This window comes from Schistocerca nitens, chromosome 1 (assembly GCF_023898315.1).
Source record: "Schistocerca nitens isolate TAMUIC-IGC-003100 chromosome 1, iqSchNite1.1, whole genome shotgun sequence".
Classification (NCBI taxonomy): domain Eukaryota; kingdom Metazoa; phylum Arthropoda; class Insecta; order Orthoptera; family Acrididae; genus Schistocerca; species Schistocerca nitens.
This window is the reverse complement of record NC_064614.1, coordinates 1,186,819,573-1,186,840,788: the sequence shown is the minus strand read 5'-3', so window position 1 is coordinate 1,186,840,788 and position 21,216 is coordinate 1,186,819,573.

The following is a 21,216-nucleotide window of genomic DNA, read 5'->3' as shown; positions in this document are numbered from 1 at the left end:
CTGCGACTTCAGGCTCAGGGTCACATTTCCGTGAAAGGTCACTACCAGCTGCGTCACTATCTGTTCGTGGCGGTATAAGTCCTTGTGTGGAAGTGGGAGCCGCATCGACCTGCATTTCATCTCCTTTTTTCACTTCCAACAGATCTTCAGGACTGGGCTTCGGCCTCCTGGCAACGGGTGTTTCACAGGAAGAGTCCTCATCAACATTTTTTTCAGTGTCCTCTAGAGGACGCTTTTGAGTGGGACTCTCGCTGTCACGGGACGGAATTTCAGTAGTTAATGCAGGTTTTAAAGACGGAAAGTCATTAACATTAAGTGCAACATTTTCAGAGGTAGTAACAGGATCCACGACAGCCGCCGGCTCTGTTGTATTACTGGCTGGCAACAAATCGTTGAGTGTTAATTTCCGGCGTTGCGTAAGGTTATCTGTTAGCACAAAAACACGGCGAGGGCAGTCCTGACGGAGGTGACCAGACTCGTTACATACATGACATGTAGGGGTTTGCCCTGAGTACATAACATGCGCCTTGTGCCCGTCAACAAAGGGGTGGGAGGGAATGTTTGCCTTCACTTCCATCTCCACGGAGCGAATGCCGTTAAAGCACTGCAGCTTGAAATGCGAAGCCCACCTTTCGTTGACTATTTGCCTGACAACGCCATACTTTGAAATGACATCTTTAATTTTCGAGTTGTCTACTTCTATGGGAATATTCAAAACCCTAACATTCCTAATTACAGACTCGGATATCCGGAGTTTTACAGTACTTTTAGTACCATCACGGTGTATAAATTCCGTTTCATAACCAAATTTTACCAGAAAGCGGTCTACACTCACGGAATCGTTAAACTTTACAAAAATGCAGTATTCATCAGAGTCTAGCTGCATGGTATGAACAGATTCAGAATGAAGACCAATTACCTCGGAAATCCAGTCGTGTATTTCAAGTGCAGAGGGCTGTACTCGACGGGTGTACTTGTCGAAGGTGAAAATCACGGTTATTTTCTCACGGACTTTGCCATGGTGTTCTGCAGCGAAGAAATCTCGGACAACGCCGAAATCCCAACGGCACTACGTAGAAAGACGACACAAACGAAGACCAAATGCTCAATTGATAACGCTTAATTCACGTGCAAAACGCCAATAAACGATCACGAAACACGAAAACACTGGTGTAAACACTGAGCGTTCACGGAGCAAACTTGAGGAGCGTGCGACCGCTGCGACAGCTAAAGCCAGACTGTATTCATGAGCTACAGTTGCAATCTTTGTATTAACACTGCTCGGGTAAGAGTGCGATATGAAGTCAAGACGACGTTTGTTATAGAAGAGAGCGTTGTTCCAGGGTTTCTCGGATATGGAAGATTGGAAGGGGAATTATAAAACGCCTACACTGTCATGATTTTGTGTGTTCTGTGGGAAAGTATTTTGAACTGGAGTGGAGCAGTTAGGATCCGATTTTAGAAGATTTTGTGCGGTTCACAGAACAGCCGCTGCAGTTAATTTACAGGAACTGATCGAAAGTGTGATTGCGGAATTGACCACTAGATGTCACGAGAGGCGGATTCACTAGTATAAGACGTTTTCTATAGAGAAGCAGTAACAGCCTATTGGGTCGATAAAGAGAGCTAAGTGACATCGAATGTAGACTAGTCCCTAGATGTCACTTCAGCAGCGAACCATCAGTGGAATTGCAACCCCTCTAAAGCTGTTAAACTGTTGGTGACATGATTGTGACGTGGAAACACAAATAAACAACCATAGCTAATCCAAGACCAGGCAGACTTCGTGTGGTGACAGACAGGGACCGTCGAGAAGTGCTGAGTGTGGTAAAAATCGCATAAAGTCAGCATAAAGAATAAATCGTGATTTCCGAAGGGCTATAAACAGTCCAGGTAGCACAATTACCAAAGGCAGGAAGTTAAAAGGAAGGAGTGAAGGAGTATAATGGTCGACTAGCTCCTTATAAGTCACAAATAAAAGCAGTCACTGCAAAGCGACGCTTGAGTGAAGTTAAAGAATGGCGCCATTGGACTATGGGCGATGGGAAACGTGTGATTTGGAGTGAGGAGTCATGCTATACCCTGTGGCAGTCCAACGGAGGGATATGGTCTTGGCGAATGCCATCGTGTATGGTGCCAACGAGATACGGAGGAGGTGATGGTATGGTACTGGGATGTTTTTCGACGTTGGGATGTGCTCTCCTTATGAAGCTTGAGAAAATGTGGAAGAATATGAACACATTTTACAGCGTTATGTTCTCGTGGTCGTGCGGCAGCGTTCTCACTTCCCACGCCCGGGTTCCCGGGTTCGATTCCCGGCGGGGTCAGGGATTTTCTCTGTCTCGTGATGGCTGGGTGTTGTGTGCTGTCCTTAGGTTAGTTAGGTTTAAGTAGTTCTAAGTTCTAGGGGACTGATGACCATAGATGTTAAGTCCCATAGTGCTCAGAGCCATTTGAACCAGCGTTATGTACAGAGGAGGAACAGCTCGAAGACGACGAATTTTTTTTATCAGCGCGACAATCACTCAGCTTTAAAGCAGAAGCTGTGAGGGAATGGTCTGTGGACAATAACATTCCGAAGATGGGCAGAGTTGCCCAACGGTACACCGCTGGGGCGAGTTATAACGTCGGATTCCCACTAAACGCCACCGTCCAACATTCTCTGGGTTTCGGTTCTTGAGGAAGATTGGGCTGCCACTTTTCCATAGATATTCAGATACCACGCTGAAAGTGTCTCCGACAGATTTCAAAAGGTGATAAAGCCGAAAGGTAGACACACACCTCATTAAATTCCACTAATAGACGTCCGAATAGTTTTCACCAGATAGTGTAAACCTACAGGACTATGAACTAGAAAGGAGCAAAACAGGAAGACGACCACCTCAGCCGTTTCCGAGATGCTGCCCTGCATGAAAGCCACCTAAGTCACTGTATTCTCTTGTTTGCGGCCTTTATCGTCGGCAGAATGATTCCCTACGACGACAGATCTTCACTAGTATCTGTTCTTCCCCGTTGTTTTATGTAGTTTATACCTTATGGTCGTTCTTCCTACTGTTGTTGAGTTTTGCTCGTCCTTTTTCATTCTAAGTCTGTGGATCCAGTTTCTTTTGTGTCTCGTGGCGCCAACCGGCGTTGCCAGGTAGCAGTGCCCCCCCCCCCTTCTTCTCTGCCCTGCTTATATATTTCTGTATATTGCGTCACATTACCTTAACGGTATCAAACGACATTCAGTAGTGCTGTAACAACGATGTTGTGTCTCCAACCATTAACTTGTGGGTGGCTGGTCGTTGGAGATACGACATCGTTGTTACAGGTAGTCTGCGAAAACCATTTCATAGATGGTGGCAACTGCTGGAATCATGTTACCCCCTCAATGCCAGTTAAGGCCTAAAGATGGTGACCATATAATAAAAGACATCGTAAGAATGGCCCCTCAAGTTGGCTGCCAGAGGGATGAGGAAGATGCCAAGGACGTAACGTTCTTGCTATGCCTATTTTTGTTAACAATAAATAAAGAAGAAAATGCAATTTGTATTGTAAGACTTTCAGTTTGCCCTGAGATTTTGAAATGTCAGGAATTGTAATGTAATCTCGTTATTAAAAGTTACCACGCGGCACGAAGTAGTACGCATTGTGTTCCGATAAAACTTCTGTGTCGTTGTTGGAATTAATTTGAAGATGTCAGTGTTCTGACTTATCTTGAAAATTTTGTGAAAACATTTAAATAAATGGGACTGGGAAAAGTAGTACCATTTTACGAGATTACACAACCAAAGACGAGATGTAAATAGACGTTAATGAGCAGTTGTCCTCTATTAATCTGAATTGTGATAGGGAATCAGTTGAACATGATTCCTAATATTGAAATATTCTTTAGTAATAACGTTGTGAACAGTTCATTGAAGTGAATACTCATATTTAAAGTCAATTTACATTTAATTTGAAACGTGGATTTTACGTCTCAGAGTCTACATCATTCAACCGCATGGAAGTAGTTATGATTTGTGGAGGAAAAAATTGTGCGGATTATACACCAAAAATGCAAATTTTTTAATTTTATAATAAAAGATTCCCACATCTCTTCTACAAGGGATGAATATTTCGAAGTAAATGGAGAATGTTGATAAAGAAACTGATAATACGCCAACGCAGTGGTTTAAAAAAAATGGTTTAAATGGCTCTGAGTACTACGGGACTTAACATTTGAGGTCATTAATCCTCTAGAGTTAGAACTTGCATGGGGGCTTAATTAAAATATGAATGCAAATAATTTTAATTTTTTGTTTTAGTAGCTGTCTGTTTGGTTACGAAGTCTCGTAACGGTTGGCCCGACTAGTATTATTACGCTATCTGACTGCATGGAACAACAACAATGAATGAAATGAAAATTTTGGTTAACACAATTAATTAATTAAGTCCCCAGCAACTATAAAACCTACGAAACCAAAGCACAAGTGTAACTGTTCTGTGTGTGGAAGTATGACTCAACGTACGCATCTGGTACGGTTCTTCTTCAATAACACAAGAAATTTTAAATATCATTTATACTGAATCAATTAAAGGAAATAATTACTCAAGAAAACCAGAATTACACTCTAATACAAGAACACAAGCCAGATGCTTTGTTGACTGAACCTGTAATGACGCATCATTTAAAACATGGAAATAATGAAAAATAAATCAAGTTCCGTTACCTTCATATATTGACCAAAATCACTCTAATCATTACAATATATCTCCACACCGACTCGCTATTACCACATCTCAACAAGAACTTTTCAGTATCACGTCTCAGCAAGCACTCTCTACTAGCACATCTCAACAAACACTCTCTGCTACGAGTTCTTAACAAGCACTGACTACCACGAGCTCTCCCCAAGCACTGCCCACTACGACATCTCAATAATCACTGCCAGTGGAGGCGGCGGAACAATACTCTCTAGCGCGATCTCTGGCGCTGTGGCTCAGTGTAGCCACCTTTAATATGCCCTTCCTCCACGGGCTAGAATTTGATGGTATTTTTGCCAGCATTGGTGGTGAAAATACCACCAAATTCGTCAAAAAAAATACAGACAAAAATAAAAGGTAATATTAATGCGTAGATATCATATAACTAGATAAAATTTTGGCTTTGCACTGACCTTTCAATGACCTAATATATAAAATACAGTAAGCAATACAAATTCTTTCATGCATGTGACTTTACATAATAGTTTACACAAGTATTATGTGGTTAAACAGTTCAATCAATAGCGTCAGCAATGACGAATATGTGCAGGTAAGAGTCTCATAACTTTTCACAATCAGTAATACACAAAAAATCAGTTTATACAAATATTCACATAAACGCTTTCCATAGCCCAAGAAACAAGTAGTTGACAGTTCCAGCAGTAGCACCCAGCAATGGTCAACAGGTGCAAAAACCAACAAGTGACATTTTTTCAGTAGAAACAGTCCATCAGTGGCACCCAGTAATGTTGAATAGGTGCAGACACCAACAAGTAACACCATTTCAGTATAAGCAGTTCCATTAGTTGCACCAGCAATGTTGAGCAGGTGCACACAGCAACAGGTGACATCTTTTCAGTAGAAGCAGTCCACCAGTGGCACCCAGCAATGTTGAGCAGGTGCCGACACCAACAAGTGACATCATTTCGGTAGAAGCAGTCCATCAGTGGCACCCAGCAATGTTGAGCAGGTGCAGACATCAACAAGTAACACCGTTTCAGTATAAGCAGTTCCATCAGTGGCACCAGCAATGTTGAACAGGTGCAGATATCAACAGGTGACATCTTTTCAGTAGAAGCAGTCCATCAGTGGCACCCAGTAATGTTGAATAGGTGCAGACACCAACAAGTAACACCATTTCAGTATAAGCAGTTCCATTAGTGGCACCAGCAATGTTGAACAGGTGCAGACCGCAGTCCATAATATTCACTTTCACTAATCACACTGTTCATCAGCAGAAATTAAACATGACTAAATGTCACACATCATGTTGAAAAGTGCAGCACCATCACTAATCAGACAGTTCAGGCATGAACAATAGTTTGAATACACATACAATGCTTTTACACTAAACATACAAATCATAACAAACACACAAATGATATCAGATAATTGTCCTATTAACTATTACAATACACAAATACCAGTAAACCTATAATATTTATGAGTGTCAGTGCAAGCCACAACAAATAAGTAAAATAATATTTAGGAGATAGGTTGGGATCACTTCTCTGGGATTATAAAAGGAAAACACACAAAACACACTCACTCATCTCTCATCCACATTAGTGCTACTGTGTAATTGAATAGTGTTAACTGTATAAATGCAATTCTGTCAAAATTTTATGTTCATCATGTGTATCAAGTAGTAGTGGCAGCAATGTATAACAGTCAATAATAGTTAGTCAGCGTCATAGTCATCATGTCAAGACCAATGTTTGCCAATCCAGATCAAATTGTACGGTTGCTGAACAACTGTCAGTGAGCCAAGATATGCAATTACTTCCTCTCTCCAAAAAAAAAAAAGTATATACTGCTTATTGATTTAACAAAGTGTGTGTGTAGACAATCTTCCTTCTACTTGAGTGTTCTAGTCTGCCATCTTTATCCTCCTTGTTCCATATAGACCAACAAAAAAAAATATGCTCCTCACTTACTTCACCTCTTATCCACCAAAACTCCAATAATCATCAGCATCACATAATCTCAATACTTCAATAATACCTCTTCAATACGTCGATCATCAATATCATTTACCTTACCTCTTGTCCACGAAAACTCCAATAATCATCAACTTCACATAATCTCAATACCTCAATCATACCTCTTCAATACGTCGATATATATAAACCTAATTGCCAATATCATTTCACTTCCATAACAACTCTTTCCTCTAGTCAGTCTCCTCGAACAAGTGCAGACAAAATCCTAACGCAAACCTCAATTCATCATCTCATACAATTCGAAGACACAATGTCAACACACAACCTCTCGTGTAATCCATCTGATCCAAATCTGCTACTCATTATAAATTATAAGATACATTTTGTTTACCTTGTCCATCATTAAATAAAAGAAATGCGTACATGACCTCTAACAGACTTAGTTCGAATAACTCTCAGTAATTAATTACGATTACGGAGTGTGAATGATCATAATATTTCACAGTGTGTACACCACTTCAAGAATCATGGCAGAAGCAAACATGTGGAGTATTTCTTGTGTCAAGTGTCACTTCCTATTTCAATTGCTCACGAAGAATGCAGTGTAATAACTGTCAATGGTCTAAACCTAGTGTTGGTATGTCACGTCGTTAGCTTCCTTCCTATTAGCATAAATTTATACAGCTTCCATAAAAACCTCCAGCTCATGTGACTTCTATGCAGTTTCTTGTACCAATGTCGTTCGTCGAATTGTAGCAGTTCATTTTCTTATCTTAATAATATAAGGCACTGAGCGTAAGCAAAACATGCAATAGCGAGTAAATATACCAGTAGAGAACAGAATGTCAACAAGTGGATGCAGCATAATCCCTACAACGAGGCTCTGCCAAGCAAACAATCTATAATTAATACCACAGTGTAACCTAAACTCTATGTTCGAACACAGTATATCAGCATTTCTATATTCTAAATTGAAGAGTAGTTATGACAACAAAACAGAAATGTGTAAATATGCAATCCATACGCACAGAAGCAAACATATATCTTACGTAATAAACAAGTCATTAGCATCATATCAGCATAAGCAAATAAATGTTCATACGTAATCTTAATAAGTAAACATGAAGGCGCAAGCAGATAAATCACAAAGTATAACTTACATACATAATCACAGTCAACACAATTAATCAGGTGACAATTATAATTTATAAATAAATAAGCACAGCAGGCACATAATTAAAAAAATGTGACATCAGTGAAAAAGCAGTGCAGCCAAGCGATGCATAATATACGCAAGTAATAACACTGTTCATTAATAAAACATTGTCAAAATCAGTTGATGTACGCAAGCACGTCGCTTCACAGGTAAATTCATAGAACATGAAATTTAGCACAAAGTATGAATCACGTAATCGCCAGCAGCAAATTACATCTAAAGTATGTACCTAAGTGGAAATATGTTACCTGAAAAATAAACTCAATTAATCGTTACCTTTTTTAGTTTATTAGTTTCATCTTCGAAATTACATTCTTCGTGAAATTTTTCTTGATAGCAAGTCCTCTTAACGTCGGACACGCACAGAATTTACCTGAAGGTGTTAAATATTTTATACAACCGTATCCTTAATTTATATTGATGAAAAGCACTCTAGACATTACAATCTCTCCACACCGACTCGCTACTATCACATCTCAACAAGAACTTTTCAGTATCACATCTCAGCAAGCACTCTCTACTAGCACATCTCAACAAACACTCTCTGCTACGAGTTCTTAACAAGCACTGACTACCACGAGCTCTCCCCAAGCACTGCCCACTACGACATCTCAATAATCACTGCCAGTGGAAGCGGCGGAACAATACTCTCTAGCGCGATCTCTGGCGCTGTGGCTCAGTGTAGCCACCTTTCAAACTACTTCAATCTAACTAAGCTAAGAACATCACACACAACCATGCCCCAGGCAGGATTCGAACCTGTGACCGTAGTGGTCGCGCGGTTCCAGAGTGAAGCGCCTAGAACCGCTCGGCCACTGCGGCCGGCAGGGATTTTCAGATGACAAAGATGTGACTGGCCGAGTTGGCGTATCGTAAAACTATGGTAGGTAAGCGTGTTCTGTAGGTGGATATGGTGATGGTGATATCTCTACTACTACCGATAGAGAGATCTGGGAGGAAGCAACGAATTCGATTGCGGCGGACTATGTAACTGGGTTTTGAAAATAGCATCATTTATCTGGTACATTATGGAACTATTACCCACATTCAGACCGTGAAAGCGTATAAGACCCTGTAAACATCGAATTGTTTTAGGATGTATGTGAGCTGCGAACTTCGTGGATGTAGCTTGCGATCTGATGAAGATTGGGTACGTCTCTTAGATGCGAAATGCTTGCTAAACATCTATGTTATTCCACAATAAGAAGGTCGTACCAGAGCATCAAATGAACAATACGTCGGTTACACACAAATTAATTACGGGTGGACAGCTTACACATCAGGCTTCAAATATTCTGAGGAGGAGACTTTGTGTTGTTATGGATGGTTAAGCTTTTTTGTATTCCTAAATTGATGTCAACGGCAGTGTCCCAACAAGGTGACATGTCGAATGATTTAACACATTCGACACATGTTTGGGAAGAGCAAGGCGTAAATCCCCGCCAACTTATTTGGATGTAGATTATCGGTATTTTCTCATGGTTCACTTCCTTCATCGACCGTGTTTAGCTGAGCTAGTACGAGGTCTTCAGTTGTGAGGGGTCCAGTTGTACGTGCAGCCAGGTTTTGTAATATAATTCATGAACAATGACCTGAAACTATCGTCGTATATACAAGAGATTGTATTTTTGACACCACTAAACCAAAGATGTTGCCTGAGTGGCAGAATCGATTGTAAGTAGGGGTGCGCTAAGCGTAGAAGGAGTTGCACTCTGTTATACACCATGTGAACAAAAGTATACGGAAACCTGGCTGAAAATGACTTAGAGGCTCGTGGCACTCTCCATCGGTAATGCTGGAATTCAATATGGTGTTGGCTCACCATTAGCACTGATGGCAGCTTCCACTCTCGGAGGCTTACGTTCAATCAGGTGCTGGAAGGTTTCTTTGGGAATGGCAGCCCAATCTTCGCGGAGAGCTGCACTGAGGGCAGGCATCGATGTCGGTCGGTGAGGCCTGGCACGAAGTCGGCATTCCACAACATCCCAAAGGTGTTATACAGGATTGAGGTCAGGACTCTGTGCAGGCCAGTCCAATACAGGGATGTTATTGTCGTGCAACCACTCCGCCACAGGCCGTGCATTATGAACAGGTGCTCGATCGTGTAGGAAGATGCAATGGCCATCCCCGAATTGCTGTTCAACAGTGGGAAGCAAGAAGGTGCTTAAAACATCAATTTAGGCCTGTGCTGTGATAGTGGCACGCAAAACAACAAGCGGTGCGAGCCCCCTCCATGAAAAACACGACCACACCATAACACCGCAGCCTCCGAACTTTACTGTAGCCACTACACGCACTGGAGACGACGTTCACTGGGCATGCGCCATACCCACACGCTGCCATCGGATCGCCACATTGTGTACCGTGGTTTGTAACACCACGTGACGTTTATCCACTGTTTATGTTCCTTACATCAAATGAGGCGTCGTTTGGGATTTACCGGCGTGATGTGTGACTTATGAGCAGCCGCTCGACCAGGAAATCCAAGTTTTCTCACCTTCCGCCTGTCATAGTGCTTGCAGTGGGTCCTGGTGCAGTTTGGAATTCCTGTGTGATGGCCTGGATGATGTCTGCCTATTACCCATTACTACCCTCTTCCACTGTAGGAAGTCTCTGTCAGTCAACAGACGAGGTCGCCTGTACGCTTTTGTGCTGTACATGTCCCTTCACGTTTCCGCTTCACTATCACATCGGAAACAGTGGACGTAGGAATAGGAGTGTGGAAATCTCGCGTACAGACCTATGACACAAGTGACACCTATCACCTGCCGACATTGGAAGTGCGTGAGTTCATCGGAGCGCCCCATTCTGTTGTATCACGATGCATAACGACTACTGAAGGCGCTGACATGGAGTACCTGGCAGTAGGTGGCAGCACAGTAAACCTACTGTGAAAAACCTATTTTTTGTGGGTATCCGGATACTTTTGTTCACATAGTGTAAGTAGGATGTAAGACTTAATGCTAGTGGTTAGTTGGGAAAATTTAGTTGTTGGTCTATGGGTGAATGACATTGTTTATACTCATACAGAGCCAGTAAATGCTAAGTCTTAGTATATTTTCTATAAGAGTGTAAAGTGTGTTATTATTTTGTGAGGCTTTAAGATTATCAGAAGTGCTACTGATCGTTAACAAATACTGAGCATTGCCCATGGCAATTAAAGAAGAGTAATGAATTAATACTATAACTCAAAGGTAAAGCAACTGGAACAAATTTGTAAGGTAATGAATTTTTTTATATTTAGTTTTAAGTATGCAGCAACGCAACTTTGCTTTCGCTAATTTTTACAGTTCTGACTCTTGAATGTAGGATCCAAGTTTCTTCCATCAGATTAAGTATAGGTTGAATAGGTATACCCGATTTGTAATATTTTGTGTATTTTGTAATCCTGATACAGAGAAGTTAAACTTTGCAATGTGTTTTGTCGAACCATCTCAGACTTCTTGTCACGTAACAATCGAAGTGTTTTTAATTACGACAGTAAGTGAGAATTTGAAGTTAATGTAAAATGTTTCATATTAGATTTTGTGAAGGAGAAACTTTATTTTGAATACAATTTTCAAACTGAAGCGTTTGGTCTTAGGATATCCCCTTATCAGTACCTCAACTTCTTGCATGTCGTGTTTATTTGAACCCAATGAATATTTTTTTAAAGAAATCATCAGTGTCAGAAAAATATTAATGTGCCACAATCAGAAAAGTATTAATGATTGTAACAGTTTGAATGCAGGCAGCATTGGATAGCGCTCAGCCATTTTCGAGTATTTTCACTGAACATATGCAAGGTTATTCATTTATCAGCCAATCTACTGATATTGTTTGTATGAAGCTATTTTACGGCAGCCATTTCACTTCGCTGTGCCAAGATTGAATATTTGCTATGCCCACTGTGGACAGAATACCAAGATTACATCCATTGCGACTCTAGAGCTAAGGAAAATTTATTTCATGATTTATTTGCACAGGGAATTTTGTCAGTTTATTGTACAGGGCCATAGAACACGGTGCTCATGAGACTGGGTAAATTTCAGAGCGATCGATTTCTGTATGTGCATTCCGTGTTGGTTTTCCAGATTAAGTTGTTTAGTTTTTTTTTTATTTCAGTGAAACTAAGAGCACCATTTGCTCAACAACACATCACACAGTAAATTTGAATAACCCAAACATTACGCATTTCCTATTCATCGGCAAACAAAACCACCAAAATTTTATAAAGAACGTTACACAATTATCATAACCTTGATGGACCGTTAAAGGAAACGTCTTTTCCCTTCACAACGAGGTATAAGAAACCATTGTACGACAGCGTGCTGAAATTAAAGTGTACGAACTTGGTAGGTAATAACCTTTAATTTTTTCATGTTTACATGTTTACATACTTATAACCCTCAGCGGTTAGAGGCTCCCGAATTGTAGTGTATACCATGGCGGTGTATAGCGTAATTACAGCCGAAGCATGAGAAATAGCGTGGTGTAATCGAGTTTCAGATTCGAAGAGTTTGTCCACACATTGAACACTCCCTCCTTCAGTGTAACAATGCCAGACCACACACGAGCGCTCCGTTGTCTCTAGCAATGCGACGTGTTGGATTCATCGTCATCGACCAACCTCCATACAGTCCCGACTTGTCCCCATCCGATTTTCATCTGTTTCCAAAACCTAAAGAACACCTTCGAGGACTTCACTTTGATAGTGATGAAGTATTGCAACCAGAGGCATGACTCCATCAACAAAGTCAAACGTTGGCTCAACAAAGTGAAACAGTGCACTGTGACGATATCAACAAATTGATCTCTCGTTTGGAGAAATGTGTTCGTCGGCGGGGTGACTATATCGAGAAATATATACGTAGACATGAAGAATAAAGATGTAGAATATTAATGATGTTTGTTTTATTTAATAAGCTTGAAGAGTTTTCATGTAAAAAATTCGGAGGCAATACTTTTCAGCACGCCTTCGTAGAATCCATCCAATAACTATGTAAGCGAAAATGTAGAACAACGGTCTAAAATTTTACAAGTTCTAACATTTGTTAGTATTTATTCAACTAGCTGAAACTTGTCTGATACTACATGTGCGAATACGCTGCCAGAAGACGCACTCTTCCTCAAAGCTATGGAAACGGGTTGCAGTTATGTGCGTCCATTCACAGAACGCGTTAAATAAAGCAAGACACAGTTATATTTCCGATTGTATGGCACAAATTTAGCGTTAAAAAGAGTCTAGTTTGAATTTGCCTCGTACGCCACTTTATTTTCACTAATTGGATTGGACTGGATTGTTAGGGGGAAGAGACAAAACAGTGAGGTTATCGCTCTCAGCGGATTAGGGAAGGACGGGGAAGGAAGTCGGCCGTGCCCTTTCAAAGGAACCATCCCGGCATTTGCCCGGAGTGATTTAGGGAAATCACGGAAAATCTAAACCAGGATGGCTGGACGCTGGTTTGAACCGTCGTCCTCCCGAATGCGCGTCCAGTGTGCTAACCACTGCGCCACCACGCTCGGTTATTTTCACTAATCCAACATAGAATAGATCCTTCGAAAGTGTTTGATGTTGAAAGCGTGGGCAGTCGATTACATCACAAACGGAGAGACCAGAACACGCAGTATATGATTTGGCGGGTTGTCACTTTCACAAGGCTTCCGAGCCTGAGGTCATACCGCCGTGACGCCAAACAATAGCTGGCGCTTTGCCTGACACACATATGACAGATGTTTCACTTTCAACGTCGAGGTCAAATGCCATTCAACTAAAGGATTCCCCGCCTAATATTTACTGAGAGAATGAAAAAGAGGAGAGGAGCCTTAAAACTGTTGATTAACAAATCGATACAAGCCAGTAGGGGACATCGCATTGAGTGTCATATGACAGGCTGCGACGACAGAACTTTCTGGCAGTTTTCAAGCAGGTGGCAGTCAGTATATTTGCCGTAAGCTTTTCGTTCAGTCGTCATAGAAAAACTTGTTTACTTTTAGCTCCAAAACAGGCACTACAGATTAATGAGATTCTTTATCTTTTACCTGAATGTGAAATTAGTCCATAGGTAACTGTGATTTACTCAACTATTAACCACAAACGATCGCATTCCTTTTCTCTATGCTAATTCACGTAAAAGAAGTTAGTGTTATAAAAATGTACTATTACCTCATGTCGTTTGTAAGATGAATTATACAACTGAAAAACCTAAGACTCCCAAGGACTTGAAACTAGGAAACTAACATTCCACGCTGAAGAGCAACTCTGGGAGGGTGATTACAGGAGAACGATGTGTTGCAAAATTGCGCTGGGAAAATATTTCTTACACTGTAACCACACAAAGTTGAGAACATTATTAGTATGCGATCAATAAGTGTACCGAGCTCGCAATAAGTGAAACTGTTTACGAGTTATATGCACACGTCATATACAGAGCGAGTGTGTGAAAATAAATGAAGGGTTAATAATTGCATCAGACAAGGGAACCTCCCCATCGCACCCCCCTCAGAATTAGTTATAAGTTGGCACAGTGGATACGCCTTGAAAAACTGAACACACATCAATCGAGAAAACAGGAAGAAGTTGTATGGAACTATGAAAAAATAAGCAAAATATACAAACTGAGTAGTCCATGTGTAAGATAGGCAACATCCAGGTGGGTGTAAACACATGAGCGCCGTGGTCCCGTGGTTAACGTGTGCAGCTGCGGAGCGATAAGTCGTTGGTTCAAGTCTTCCCTCGGGATAAAATTTTAATTTTTATTTTCAGACAATTATCAAAGTTCAGGCACTCACATATAATCATCTTCGCTCTCCAAAATTCCAGGACATGTTCAGATTTGCTCGGACATATGCAGGATTTGACGGTTTACACACGGAAAAATTTGAAAACGTTAAAAACATATGTTTTGACAGAGCACAGACAAAACTGTGCGACTGTGAAACTGTTGCATTCATTTGTTGCAGTTTATGTGACAAACTCTTATGTTTTCACACTTTTTTGGAAGTGATTATCACATCCACAAGAAAACCTAAATTGGGCAAGGTAGAAGAGTCTTTTTACCCATTCACCAAGTGTACAAGTTAGGTGGGTCGACAACATATTCCTGTCATGTGACGCACATGCCGTCACCAGTGTCGTATAGAATATGTCAGACGTGTTTTCCTGTGGAGGAATCGGTTGACCTATGACCTTGCAATCAAATGTTTTCGGTTTCCATTGGACAGGCACGTCCTTTCGCCTACTAATCGCACGGGTTTGCGGTGTGGTCGCAAAACACAGACACTAAACTTATTACAGTGAACAGAGACGTCAATGAACGAACGGACAGATCATAACTTTGCGAAAATAAAGAAAGAAAAACTTTCACCCTTAGGAAGATTTGAACCAGAAACCTCTCGTTCCGCAGTTGCTCACGCCAACCACGGGACCACGGCGCTCCTGAACGCAGATTGTCCTAGACGTTGCCTATCTTGCACATAGACTATATATATATATATATATATATATATATATATATATATATATATATTGCTTATTTTTTTCCTAGTTCCACACAATTTCTTCCTGTTTTCTCGATTGATCTGTGTTCAGTTTTTCAAGGCCTATCCACTGTGCCAACTTATAACTAAATCTGAGGGGGGTGCGATGGGGATGTTCCCTTGTGAGGTGGATAATGAATTCGTCTTTTTTTAATTTTGTATGTTGTGAGACTGAGTTTCCAGATGCAGCCCCTGCATTCCACTAATTAAACCAGACTTAATTTCCCGTCCCCCACTTGGAAAACAAACGGTGTAGACTAATTCTGTTGGAAATTCATTAGATCACTAAAGAGTTGCCATGTAGTGCTCATTCTCTTGTAAGAGATAAAACTTAGCGCAGCACTTACCTTCTGCCAAACGTTTCTCAAGAGCCTCAAACTTCCCATACTGTCTGCCTCGTTCCACTTAGCAGTTTTATTTCTAATTGATATCATAATGTTTTTCTTGCGAGTTCTAATCCGCCAAATACGAAAAATGAGAAGGCCGTCTTCTATTAGGTACCGGTATTATTATTTGTTCATAGAAATTCAAACTTTTATTTGCAACTTGCCATACTATATAACGACTCAGTAACATACTTGTTGTATCATTATTTCAATCTATAATCATATTAATATAAAATTCTATCTGTTCACAAGCGACGTCACACCTAAATGAAAACTTTTTAAAGTCTGCGTCGTCTTCACATCAGGATATGACTAGTTGCTTGAACAGAATAGTAGCATAATCGTTGCCTCACTTACGGTAGATGATGCGATGTCCTTCAGGATACGGAAGTTTGGAAGCCCCTCAACTCTTTACGCTGCTGGAATTCTTTAGAAACTTTTGGCCGTGTAAATAGTAATGATGAGTGTCATGTGTGTGTGTGTGTGTGTGTGTTTTAAGGGGAACGGGGTGGCGTGCTGTACTACAATAACTACCGTTTTCCCACATTTCTCACGTTCAAGACTGCTGTTCCAACTCCCAAGGCTGACTTCACACTTTCCATACTGACTTCGAGTGTTACTATATGAAAAGCACATGGAAGTGCTCTCCTGATGATGAATAAAACATATAAGCTCTGAAATCTACCAATGTACAGTATTATTTGTAACACCTGGGCATGCTTCACTCTAAAACTTTCTTTTACATCCTATTTCTATTAACCCTATGTTGTGTACATAGTTCCGCGTAGTCAGCGCGTACACAACTTTCCCACTAGAGCGCACCCCGCTAAGCACAAGAGCGCAGGCGCAGTGCTCGTCCGTCTCCGCACTACGAGATGGCGCTGGCTTAGAGACGGACCAAATTCTGCTTCCGCCGATCCGCGTATTAATATGTAACGCAGCCAATGAGATTGATTGCTGCTAACGTAGAACCTTTTCTCCTCGCGGATCACACTCGCGCAGTGATACCTGAACACACTAGGTATTATGACGAGTGTACAGACCTCTGATTAGTTAGTCTGCATTTGTCTGCATTAGCCTGTACCAGTCTGCATTAGTCTGCATTTGTCTGCACCAGTCTGTACCAGTCTATAGTCAAGTTGCAGTCTGCACCTATTAAGATTATCATATTCCTGTTCATAGCCATGAAGAGAAATGTATAGACACTTTGTCAAGTATCAGAGATATGTGAGAATAAGATTAACGTACCAAGACCAAAGGAACTTCAGATTGTCGATTGTAAAGAGCATCCAGAATCAAGTTACGTAATATCTATGCTTTTTATTATTTTAATAAATGTGTGTGAAAATTAATCAAGTTCTGTTTAAACTTGGTCATCGTCAATCTGCTACTCTAAGCATGCAAGTGGCATTTCTATCGTCTGACCTAACGGCAGAAGATAAACACGCCATGATAAGACCACGAGACATATTGCTGACACTCGCCTACTTTTTTAGAGCGACAAGTCAAATAATCTGATGGTGTGTGTACCGAAGGTCTTACAGTGCGCACACCACACTCTATGTCGTATTTCAAAGACGTTCACCGAATTTGACGACACTATATACTCATTCTGATCAAATCTGTCGATATTAGCCTCGAGGTCATCAGTGAGTAAGAGTTCTTTGGAGAAACGTACCTGTTTTAAAAATAAAAGTCGAGAGTTTCTAGTGACCAATCCATGCTGTAGGTTTATCAGATACTGTTAATATTATTACTATTATTGTTATGGAAACGTACTTAAATGGAAGAAAGTTGTCTCAATGTGTTAAATGCCGTGCACAGTGCTGTGACTGACAAAAGTTCTTCCAGTGCTTTCACACGCTGCTGCAGACGTCTGTATAAGAGTTTTCGATCTGGCTTTACCGTAATGGCACAGGTTTCCGCATCTGTACAGTTTTTGTGATTTTGATTACAGTAATGAATTTTATGATCTATTTCAGCAGCTCATCAAATATCTCCGAAACTGATTCTCTGCTCGTTGGACGAGCCGACACTTCGCTTGACTAACTAGTATGAAACGTATCTGTCGATGCCTGATTAACAGTCAGAAAAAGGTATGAAAGGAAATTTATGTTAACACCAGTTTTACATAAATTTGGTGCACAGTCACATCTGTTTCCCCAGAAAACAGATAATATGAATGTTAAGGCCGAATATGGCTCCGGGATTACACTTGAATTTTACACGACTTGAAACGAATTAAACTGTAAAGCCTTCTGGAATCCTGTACCCTACAACTAGTCAAATACTAGAGGGAGACTGTGGAAATATAAAGTGTGGTAATACGGACAGTGTGTCAGCATAGTCACTTGGGAACACTGCTCAATGATTCAGCCACGAATGACCTAGCTAAAGCGGTCTTTATAGCCAGATATTAGGTCAACACACGTTAAAATTGTAATTCGTGTTTGATCTTTACACCAACAGTATCACCATGAATTTCATTACGATAGTGTTTTACTATCTGGTATTCAGTTAGTAATATTTCCGGATCCAATCTGAAATGAATATGTAACTAGTTACATTTTAATCTGTCTAGTCTCTCTCATCATGTCGGAAATGGCAAACCACAAATTTAATTTCCGCCCACTTGAAAATGTTGTGGTTTAAATGTGCAATGTAGGAATTTCATTTTTATTCATCGTACAATGGGTAATACTTCAAGCAGGCAATATTGAGAGAGAAAGAATTTTCTGCATACTTTGTAATGTACAGCACATCATGAGTACAAATGTTTGAAGAATAATGTTTTACTGACATGTTGACAAGGTACTCAGTTGTATAGTGTTTGTACCCGAAATATTTGCTACAAGAGAAGCTGTTAATCGCACTTAGCGTAGCTCGCTCTATATCGTCTGTTATAACGGGTACATTGTAAGTAGGCTGTTTAGGTTTTTTTATTGGTAACGCCACCTCTGTATGAAAATCACTGGCTGTGCTGTGTGCAGCCTGTGGCTGCTTTGCATTGTTGTAATACTCGCCATTGTAGTGTTAGGCAGCTGGCTGCGAACAGCGCGTAGCGTTGCGCAGTTGGAGGTGAGCCGCCAGCAGTGGTGGATGTGGGGAGAGAGATGGCGGAGTTTTGAAATTTGTCATGAACTGCTATATTTATATATGATGATATCAAGGTAAATACATTGTTTGTTCTCTATTAATATCTTTCATTTGCTAACTATCCCTATCAGTAGTTAGTGCCTTCCATAGTTTGAATCTTTTATTTAGCTGGCAGTAGTGGCGCTTGCTGTATTGCAGTAGTGGGAGTAACCAAGATTTTTGTGAGGTAAGTGATTTGTGAAAAGTACAGGTTAATGTTAGTCAGGGCCATTCTCTTGTAGAGATTATTGAAAGTCAGATTGCGTTGCGCTAAAAATATTGTGCGTCAGTTTAAGCACAGTCGTGTATAATTTGATAATTCTCAGACATCCGTGAAATAAACGGATGAAGGTAGATTGTGGCGTGGCGGGATTAGAAATTCCATGTGCTGTGCAGGCTGCAAATTAGAAATTCACCTGCCTCAGAACGGCGTCTGCTCGATGTCCCTTCACTTGTCAACGTAGATACAAGATGATGTGAAAGCAGCGTTCATAAAAAAAACACCACCAGATAACTACAATTACTGTGGCCGCGCAACTCTAGTAATGAAGTAAAGTTCTGTAGAAAAACGGTCAATAAAAAATTTATCGGGCGGTAAGATAATGGATTGGCTTCTGGAAAATAATGTCCGAAATTTCCACACAAAAATGTTTACTTGTTCTTATAGCCAAAGAAACGGTACCATTCAGTTCACATTTAAATTATTGGTTATTTTCGTCAAGTTCACAATTCATGCACTCATTTCGCACGCACAGCAGCCAGAAATCTGTCCAAATCAGACCCGAGTTAAACGTTTCCACAGTCATTAATCCGCCACTAACATGAGTTATTACTCTTCCACCGATAGAGTACCTGTGCAATCTTTAACTGTCAGGTCTGAGGGTTCGGCGACATCTAGGTCCTCGAGGGACTCCAGAATCTCCACCTCGTCCTCAGCTTGTGGGTACTGGTGATGTGGGTGCCACCATAATTTTTTTTGTTCTTGAGAGTGTTTTTCTATTTGGATGTCTCTCGTTGCTCCTTGGTGTTCACTGGCTGGGAGGGAATCACTGATTCCGTCTCAGGAACTAAGGAGGATCTTGAAGCTCTGGGTCCAGCTGCCTGTGGGTTCTTCAGGCACTAGCAGGCGTGGAAGGGAGTGATCCGAGGGACCCCTTCCCAGCGACAGGACTGATGCTTTTGAGAAGAGGGGACTGATATCCTTGATGGTGGTGGGGCCATTGCTCCCGAAGCAGGTGTTCTGGGAACAACAGGAATAGGAATGACATCCACTGTGAATGGGGCAGCTGTAGTCTTGCGGCCAACTATAAAAGGCGGAACTGGTGGGGCTGTAGCCATTGTTGCAGAGTATGTCATTCCCACAGGGTTTAGCCTTCCAAATTTCGTCTTAGCCTCTGTAGGCCAGTCAGCCCAGGATCTTGTCTTTCTGAAGAAACCTGCAGTCCAGAGGGCAAGGGGAATGGTGCTCCCTGCAGCTGACACAGATGGCAGGTGGGGCATATGCAGTATTGGCATGTGATCGACGTCCACAATCTCGACATGTGACACTTAAAGTACAGTGGGAAGACATACACACAAACTTCCAGCACTTGAATCACTGCATCAGGGGAGGGATGTATTGCTTTGCATCACATTGTTATAGCATCACCTTGACATTCTCAGGTAATGTGTCAAAGGCCAAGATGGTGGCACTGGTGGCGACTTGATTATCCTTCAGACCCCTATCGATGCACTGCATGAAATGAAAACCTCGTCATTCTAAGTTGGCGTGCAACTCGTCATCAGAATGAAAAGAAGGTCCCTGTGGGACATAATGCCCTGGACCATATTGAAGCTCCTATGAGGCACGATGGAAACAGAAACAGCCCCAGCTTATCAGAGGCGAGCAATGCCCATGACTGGGAAGAGGATGTTGGTTTGACTAGTAGTGACCCAGATCGCATTTTGGAGAATCCCTCTACTTTCCCAAACTTGTCCTCTACATGCTGCACAAGAAACTGAGGCAATGTCAATACGAAGGATTACCCACCAGCTTTCGTACATACTAACAAGGGAACCTCCCCATCGCACCCCCCTCAGATTTAGTTATAAGTTGGCACTGTGGATAGGCCTTGATAAACTGAACACAGATCAATTGAGAAAACAGGAAGAAGTTGTGTGGAACTGTGAAAAAATAAGCAAAATATACAAACTGAGTAGTTCATGGGAAGATACGCAACATCAAGGACACGGGGACCGCAGAAGCGCCGTGGTCTCGTGGTAACGTGAGCAGCTGCGGAACGAAAGGTCC